Genomic DNA, 9,472 nt, shown 5'->3' with positions numbered 1-9,472 from the left:
TCATGAAACAGGTTTCTACCTGGCTCCCATGCCTGAAAAATTTATATTTATTGTATAGTGTATTCATCGTGTCTTAGGCCCTCCTGCAAGTCAACCTGAATTCACCGTGCAGGTCGCGGCAGGTCAGAATCCCAGGAGCTGAACAGATCGATACCTCTGCAGTGTAAAGCTGCTGTGTAACAGGGACAGTGTGACAGACGCTAGGGATGCAAGCAACTACGGTGTGAAAAGAGAACTGGTGTGGTATAGAAGTGTGATTGTCATGTAGCTGATTGTAAATAAAGAAAAAAGGAATAAAACCTCAATAGCATTTATTAAACTTTTTTCTAAGAATAAAACTATCTCTTTCATTTCCAAATAGTGTAGGGCCAGGAGAACAACATGATAAAAATTAAGATCCTTTCTCTGTGGCTCCATTGGCCTCCAGAGGGACAGTAGCTCCTTGGGCCTCTGTATTGTCTGCTGCAGGGCTTTAGGGGCCTAGTTGTCACAACAAACCAAAGGCCTGTCACACTAGATACTGCTCCCTCCTGGCTGGCCACAGCTGGGGGACAAGACACCCTCCCCCAAAGGCCCCCACTCTGAGCTTGTTCCTGCCCTGTGCTGCCCCAAAGCTAAATATTGGTTAGTGGGCTAGGTTTCCAAATGCGATAGCTCTGGATCCCTCCCAGGGTGGCAGGCTCCCGGTCAATCTCTATGATGATGTGATTCATCTGTGTAACCCACACAAACCAGTGGCTCTCCAGGAACCTAATAAAGTTGAGGGAAAAGATGGCTCCCAGGATGCCACAGACGGAATGTAGGTGATGAAGAAATGGGCATAATAGCTGGTGGCCCAGGACAAGTCCGCCAGTCTTTGCAATGATCATGGTCATGATGATCTGGTACTGGAAGTACATGGGGATGAGCAGCGGTGGCCCAATCAGGAAGAAATACTCGTGCTGGTGGTTGTAGGGCAGGCATTTCAGCTTCTCATCGTACTCAGTGGGTAGCCATTTGGCCAGGACGAACACGTGCAGCATGTTCACATCCTGATCCTTCTGGAAGATGTTGATCTTGGCATGATGCTGAAAGTGGCGATAGTTCCATCAGTTGGGGGAGGCAACCTTTAAGGGCCAGTGATGGACTTGTTGACACTGTGTCAACATGTGGACTTCTTGTAGACGGAGAGGTGGCCAGCATCATGGTGCAGCCGGCCTGGGCCTGAGAGGTAGAAAGGACAAAGGCCATGATATCAGTTGGAATCCGGCCATTGCCAAAATAAAAGATGGTGAACCATGCGATGCTCTCCGTGATCATGATGGAAGGCATGGAAGGCAATTGTAGCATCTTCCTGCTTGTAGTGCCTGATGACCTGGTGCCCTCCTCTCCCCCCTCTCCCGCCCCAAGATGGTGGTTGGGTCATTTAGTGATGTTGTAGACCTTGTGGTCGACAAGGAGCCACTTGTTAGTATGCAGGTTGTGCTTCTGAATTTCCTCCCAGGCGAAGGTGGGCATTGCCACCTCACGCTTGGTGTCCCCCTTGCCCTGGTTCCCCCACTTCTCCATGTTGCCTACTGACTGGGATCCCCTGTGTATTGTAGCCTCCTGGTACGAGTTAAATGAATCCATTAAATGAATCCATTGTTTTAAAAATCATATCAGCAACCTAGCAATACTGGTACTTTATCAATATTTTACAATTGGGAATACTGAGGCTTATAGAGTAGAATTAATTTGCTCAAGGTTCAAGTTATTGGCATGTTAAACCAGTTTTAAACTTTAAGACCTATCCTTATTCTGTGAATCGTTTTATTTTATCATTGGTAAGAACAAGCAATTACAGGATGTTTTCTTTTCAGCAAACTTCTTAAATAAGCAATCTGTGTTTAATTTTTATATTAAGGCATTTATCTAGATTTACCTAGATTTTAGCAATGTGGGAAAAATATAAAATATACAATTTAAAATTATAAAACTTTTGTGAAAATAATTGATAGTGGAGGTGATGTTACAGTCCCTGGAGAATATGACAATGGGGACTTTATATAATAAAATCACCTGCATGGGCCCTTGGCTGTATAGAATGGGATCTCATGCACAAGTATGTAGCAGGGGCATGGCTGGAAATTGTTTTCTGTCATCTGGAACAGGAGCAATCAACAGGAGAGCACAGGTATGACATAACTAAACAACATTTCAGAAAATCTCTGAAACGTTCTTACCAACAAGACATTTTGTGTCAAAAATATTTTTCAAAATTGATGTAGATAAACTCTAATAGTTTAAACCTAATACATAGACTAACAGTGTAAAATGGTTTATTAAAATGGAGCAAACCCAAATAAAAGTCATACGGTAATGTATGTGTATATTTCAATGTATTGCACATATGTAAAGTGTCTGACTTTTATATTATCCATCAAAAGCCATTAAGTTCAAGATACAAATACATGGTTGTTAAAAAAAATAGCTTATTTTTATAAGTTATACCACAAACTCCAGCTCTATAGCTATGTCAGGGCTGTGATCTAGCTTTGCTATAGAAATATTTGTGACTTTGGCAGTTGATTTATTTCATTATGATTCCATTTCCTACAGGTAAACTGATATAGCTGTACTGGATTATGTCTAAATTTTTCTCTGGTTCTGAATGACTACTGTTCAATAATTCTACCTAAACAAAATAGTTCTTCCAGTAGAGTGTGCACATTTTATTCTGAAATATACTCATAAATAAGTGATAATTGATTGAACAAATATTGAGTTTCTACTCAGTGGGAGCACTAGGGATGCAGCGGTCAACAAGAAATATGGATTCTATTTCTTTATTAATGCACTTCTTCAGGTATATGAAGTAGTAAATTTTTTTTCCTTCAATCTCTATTTTTAACCCTAGAAAAACAACATCTGCTTCCTATCCCTAGCATGGGTGTATTATGTATGTACATGTATAATTCCAGGCTTTTTATTCATGTTACCTTTGTTTTCACATTTATAAAAAACAAAAACAAACTTTAGTATGACCCATACTTTCCACTTTTATGTGAAAACAATCAAATGTCATTTAAATCAGAATTATAATTTCTCTTCCAATATAATGCTAATCCTGCCCCACTTTCCCCTCCTGTGTCTGGTTCTTTGGCTTCCACTGCCTGCTACCAGTTGACGGAGTGGTGGTTGGAAAATAATTCCTAGAGAGGGGGTCCTTTCAGCTGAACATCACAGAATAGGGGAACAGCATGAGAACCATTTTAGGATCATAAATTGGAAGCCCACAAACCTCGCTCAGAATATCTATAATAATAAAAGTATAATATGCTAATTAGACTGGACGTCCTCCTACATGTCCTTCTGGATGACCTTCCAAATGAAGCCAGGGCTGCAAGGGAACCCTGGGTCCTGGGTGCCTGCCAGCGGCCAGAGGGAAGTCCAGGTCCCAGGTGCCAGAGGGAAGCTGGTGCCAGCAGCCTGGGGAAGGAAGGCCTACTCTTGCACGAATTTCATGCATTGGGCCTCTAGTATAGATATGTTTTCTTGAATCCTACCATGATTTAAAGCATTTTTATTAATTGCCAATATTGATAGAGTTGGAAGATTTTAATAAATAAAATGTATGTCCAGTTTCTTTCATAAATTAAAAGACTGAGCACCCCGGAGCCAGTGTATCAGTGTGACCCAATAGCTAGAGCTGGATATAGCTAGAGGGGGTAGAGCAAATCCCCATCATTAAATTCCCTGCCACTCACTAATGGATTATACTGGGCTCACTTTGCTAAAAAGAATTCTCTCAATGGCATTTGAGATTTGAATGCTAGCCTGCAGGCATGAGAAACTGCAAGTTCCTTAATATGTATTTCAGTCAGGCTTCTTATAAACATCGAAACCCAGTCTAACAAAGTTACCAAAAGCAATTTGCTAAAGGTAGTAGAAAGTTTGCATAAAATGTAGGGGGAGCAGAAAATCTGGCTTGGAAGTTATGCCACCAAGAACCACAGCCAAATCTCAGCCAGGCACTGTGTCAGGAGGCCACAGTGGTGTCGCTGGGCTTCGGTGCTCTGTGGGAAGCTTTCCATTTTTCTACAACACACCACCACCCTCTCCAGCAACCTGGAATCTGTTCAATGCCATGGACGACGACTTCTTCTTCTTCTTCTTCTTCTTCTTTTTCTTCTTCTTCTTCTTCTTCTTCTTCTCCTCCTCCTCCTCCTCCTCCTCCTCCTCCTTCTTCTTCTTCTCCTTCTTCTCCTTCTTCTTCTTCTTCTTCTTCTTCTTCTTCTTCTTCTTCTTCTTCTTCTTCTTCTTCTTCTTCTTCTTCTTTTTGAGTGATTCTTTCAAGCTTTCTAAATCACAAACTCATATGGTATTTTTAAGCAAATTCTGGCTTCTGTCTTGGTGGGGTCGGACTCACCAAATATTGAAAGTGTGTTCAAAAGATACTTGCCATTGACATGGCTGAGTGTTTAAGTGGTTTACCTAAAGGCATTTAAAAATTAAAGTGAGCTTCCCCAGTAAAGATGAAATTTGAAGCCATTGCTATGCCCCAAGCCATTATTTTATCCATGTTTTTAGCTCTATATTTATAGAAAACTCTAATCGTAAGGAAAGGATCTGATATGGTAGAACTTCCAGAAATGGTAGGGAGACCTTCATTTTTAAGTTTTTTAAAATCCCCATTTAAAAACCAGTATTTATCAAAACACGCATTCAATGCTTCCTGCACATAAACTTGAATATTACCAGGAGACATCTGATGTTGATAAATTTCTATTAGGTCAAGGAAAAAAACACACCATAAAGTTAACAAGTAATGCAGTTACCTTCCTCTCTATACCATAAATATCTTATCTAGGATTTATATTTCACAAGACCCCAACATACGTCCCCTAAGTACTACATAGTATTGAGGTCTTAGTTTTCTATTAGAGACTGAAATATTCTGATAAGTAATCACAAAATATATTGTGTGCATGCGTGTATTTTGGATGCGTGAAAAGCCTTAATAACAGGCTTTCCAACCATCAGAATAGTTACAGAAAGCCCAGATGAGATAGTTTCTACCTCCTCAATCATACTACCTTTTTTTCACATTGTAATGAGATACATAAAATGTCCTCCTTCTTTTGCCAAGATAAGTAGAGGTATCAATTATCTGAAGTGTAATTTAATTTCTTTTGTGTGTCAGGCCAATAGAGAAGGAGGGATACAGATGGGAAAAGAACAGCCATAATCAAGAAATCATAAGTAATTACATTCAGAGGTCTAGTCTAAGCAGCATGTTCAGACTTCTGTTTGTCCTCATCTAATTATACGACTTACAAAGTAGTGATTACATGAATAAATAAATGATCTTTTCAAAGCCAGACGAAATGTGGCTTATTATTTGATCACTGCTCAGTGAAGGCCAAGGACACAGAGGAGGAGGGAGAGCATTGACTCAGGGAGATGGATCTGAAAATACAAGTGAGACAGAAAGAACCTCCAGGAGGGCAAATTGAATGTCAGAGATCAGCCACTTCCTTTGCCTTATTTTGTTACAAAATGTACATAAGGAAAAATAAATGATTGAAAATGAATAGCCTCCTTCTTGTGAGTTCGGGGGACAACCAGCCTCTGTTAGAAGCACTCTTCTCACTTGATACAATGCTTAGTTAGGCTCTTTTTAGACCTCTCTGATTTCTCTCCCTCATTCTTACTTCCCAAGCAATTGCTGTTGTTTTCCCACTTGCTGTGCACATTGTATTGTTGTTGTAACTGCAGCTGGATTGGCTTAGTAACCATTACTTTAAATTCCTAAATCAGTACTTTCATTGCCAACCTCCCTCCTAGGGTGAGGCCACACATTTCAAACTGCCTACTGAATATTGACTACTGCTATTTAGATTTTAGTTGTAAAGTAACTCCCGTGGCTTCTACATTTCAATATCATTATTATTGCTGTTGAAAACTCCCATAATTCATTGATTACTCCTTTGCACTTAGCACTAGCCCCTAAAACCTGTTTTGCAAGACCTGTTTTGTTTATTCGTTTTTAATATTTATGCCAGATTTACCTCTCTGCTTTGCATTACTCCCCCTGACTTGTGATTCCTGTTGTTATCACTCTAGTGTAGTCTCTCATTTCCCAACACCTGGATTATTCTTACATGGTTTTATAACAAATGCTATCTAGAGTCATTCGTAGCTCTTGAAAAATCTGATGCTAATTTGTCTCACCTTGTTACAGAATTTACCAGGCAACTGAAAAATATGCAGGAGTACCGGAGGCACAGAAAAAAAAACACATTTATTTTCAGATGTTTCACATGTACTAGTATAGGACTCAGGGGAGGCTGTTTTTCTCCAAATCCCGAGCAAACCAATATGGAGGAAGCTTTCCCTTTATAGCCTTTGGTTTCTTTGTCCCCAAAATATGGATCATACTTCCGGACCTTTCGTGGGCTTTGCAAAAAGCCCCATGTGCTGGGATGGGGGCAGTGAGACCACATCTCAAGGCCTGGCCTGGCGCTAGCACGGATAACTCCGTCTGGGGGTTGTGTATTGTTCATGGTTTATGGCCTCTCTAAAATGGGAGTAGTACTTAGGTAAACAGGTCTTGCAGGACGAGATAATTAAAGAAGGGACAGTGACTCTAGGCTAACAAGAATGTGCATTAGGTTACTGGCACAGATTCAGATTGCTAGCCCCCTGAAAATGTCTCATTTTCCCCATCAACCTCATAATGTGAATAGCCAGTTAGGCAGACATGAGCAGAGCAAGGACAATGGGCCAGGTACAAAATTCATCAGGGTGGAAAGCCTCTGGCGCCTAGCTAGAGGCAAAACTGGGAAAACAAGGACCTTGCCCCCAGGGTAACCCTTCCTCCCCCAGCATATCCTTGGTCATGGGTTTGGACCCCTGACCTTTTCCTCACCATAAAGCAGAGTGACTATATGATCATGTCTAATCCTCTTCCGAGTAACTTTCAGTATGTGATGAATAGATTAATGACGCTTAAAGACATCTTCAGACATCCTAGTATAAATAACCTAGTGTATTTCCTTTCTGTTTCTTAATAGCAGTTGCATTACAAGATAGAATTCTTATAATTCATTTGAAATAATGTTGCAAAGTCGAATCCTGTCACATTAGTTGGCAATATCACAGAGGTGTCCACAGCTATCCCGACAGGCAAACTCGCTTCCCTCTATCGCTGCACTCCATTTTTAACTACTTTCTTTCTTGACACTGGGTGCTCTTAGAATCTCTTTAGTTTTCTCAATTGAAGGCATACATGAGCCAATCTCAACTTTATCTTGGCATTGCCCATGTTATAAAATTGCACCCATATTATCCATTTACCTTATCCCAGGCTTGTTTGTGTTGGCAGCCTAGCCTGTGAGCCTCGTTGGAAATGTTTCATTGTTCAGGAAATGCTCTAAGATTGTAAAAGTATCCATTATCTAGTATTCTTTCAGGGCATGCCTTGTAGGGATTAGGTGAGGGTGAGGAAATATACAACACTAGGACAATTAAAGCACTTATGCAGTGTATTGTCAGTTGCATCAATGTTTTCAAAAGCAAGCTAGCAGATGCTGGGGGGAGGGGCGAGCATGGGCTGTTCACAGGACAGCGCTACAATTTATTAGCAGCTAAACCTTGACTGGACTGTCAAAACTCTCAGAGCCTGGGGGTTTTGCTTTGTTTTGTTTCAACGTTTTGTTTCAATGTGAGAAACGAGGATAATAACACCAACCTCTTAATATTGTTATGATGAATACAAGAGATAGTATTAGTCAAGTACTTAAAACTTAATAGAGGGTCAATCATTATGGTTACATTTCATTAATGCATGCAATCTGTCAACATAACAAACATTCAAACCTGTGAAGAATTTTTTTGTGAGTTTATTTGAGCCAAAAGCTGTGACAAGTGCTGGGAAGTAGAATCTTGATGGATTGAGGATTGAGATAATGCTCCGGAGAATGGGAGTTTTGCACCTTATTTTATACATTACAATCAAAAGAGGAGATGTAAGTGGGTTACATGAAATCCATTGGTGATGGATTAGGGAGTTAGGAGAAAGCAAAGTGTGGGGGAGGTTTGAAGGAGGAAGGAGGGGGAATCTCTGGGGTTGGATAAAATGTAAAATGATAGGCACATACTTCTACTTGGGTGCAGGTAGTTAACAGTCAAGAATTAACTCAATAAAAATGATGGGATTTGTGGTCTGAGAAGATCAGTGCCTTGCTTTGAGGGCTACAGAGAGATATAAGCTCAAAATTATTTTCAATGATTTTATTAAAACGATATGATTGGAGCAGAGCCAGCTTTCTTTACAATTTCACATGGGTAAGAAATGCTGAGGAGTCTGAGAAATAGCTTTTTCAATTATAAAATGTGATTAGAACTAGAACTAGAAGTAAGAGGTGAATCTGACCAAGAGATCCTGGCAATGCTTGATACAAATTGAGGAAACGATAACAATTTAAATCCTGTGTTGCCTTTGGCTCCTTTCTTTCTTGAATCAAGACTAGTTTCTATCATTTACAACTACAGTTGCTGTTGTTACCGATTGGGGTTACCGGCTGGGTCCTTGATTCTTGTCATCCACACAGAAAAGATTTTAAGGTCAACAAAAATGAAAGTAAAACAAAGTGGGGCTTATTGAGGATACACTCCAAGCAGGAGCAGGCCAGTGGAGAGAGATAATGGCCCTGAACTCCTGGGTTATATGGTTTAAATGAGGGATGTTTTAGGTGGAGACTTCCATTTGTATTCAGGGATGATTGACAGAAAAGGGTTATATGGGGGGTGGGGGTCAAAACCGCAATGCAAACTTTATTGTGATTAGTCCAGGGCCCTAGTAAGATCGCACTGAGGTCATGCTGTTCTCTTCTGAGTTTGCGCCAAGAACCAACTGGCTCAGAACCTGCCCCTTCTGGCGGCTGGGCAGCCCATAGAGTGGCGGTCTGAAGACAGTCAGTCCCACCACTGTCAGGACCCCAGTGCAGGCCCCATCCCAGCTGCTCATATCTAACTTCCTACCTAACACTATGATTAGAGTATTTCTTGGCAAGGACTAGAGAATTTGCTTAAATAACTAACATTTAGAGCAGGGGTGGGCAACCTTTTAGTGAGTGCGTGCCAAAACCAGCAAAATCTCTGACTCAAAATTCTTCTGCGTGCCAAACCTAATTTTTTGAGAACATGTTATGCCTACTTGATATCTCTTAAGGTGTACGTATGTGAAGAACCTTGAAGAAATAATAAAATTCATTCGAGCAACAAAAACACAGTATATGATGATGAAAAATACATTTATTTTTTAATGTATACATGTTATGTAAAATTATTTATTTATCTAAGATGCACCTACACTGAATTTATCTGAAAAATAAAAAGTCAATATTAAGAAAAAAAATTGTAAATGGAAGATTATAAGAGAGGGTTTCGCGTGTCAGCAAAAGTTACTGGCGTGTCATGTTTGGCACGCGTGCCAGGGGTTGCCCAC

The 9,472-nt window shown here is 40.4% G+C and overlaps 1 pseudogene; it reads right to left on the bottom strand.

The window, feature by feature from the left end:
- Positions 1-614: 614 nt before the first annotated feature.
- Positions 615-1,299, bottom strand: LOC102240510 (annotated as a pseudogene).
- Between the last annotated feature and the right edge of the window lie 8,173 nt (positions 1,300-9,472).

The sequence above is a fragment of the Myotis brandtii genome, unplaced genomic scaffold (genome assembly GCF_000412655.1).
Source record: "Myotis brandtii unplaced genomic scaffold, ASM41265v1 scaffold771, whole genome shotgun sequence".
Classification (NCBI taxonomy): Eukaryota; Metazoa; Chordata; class Mammalia; order Chiroptera; family Vespertilionidae; genus Myotis; species Myotis brandtii.
The sequence above is the reverse complement of the archived record's forward strand: the minus strand, read 5'-3'. Positions and strand labels throughout refer to the sequence as shown.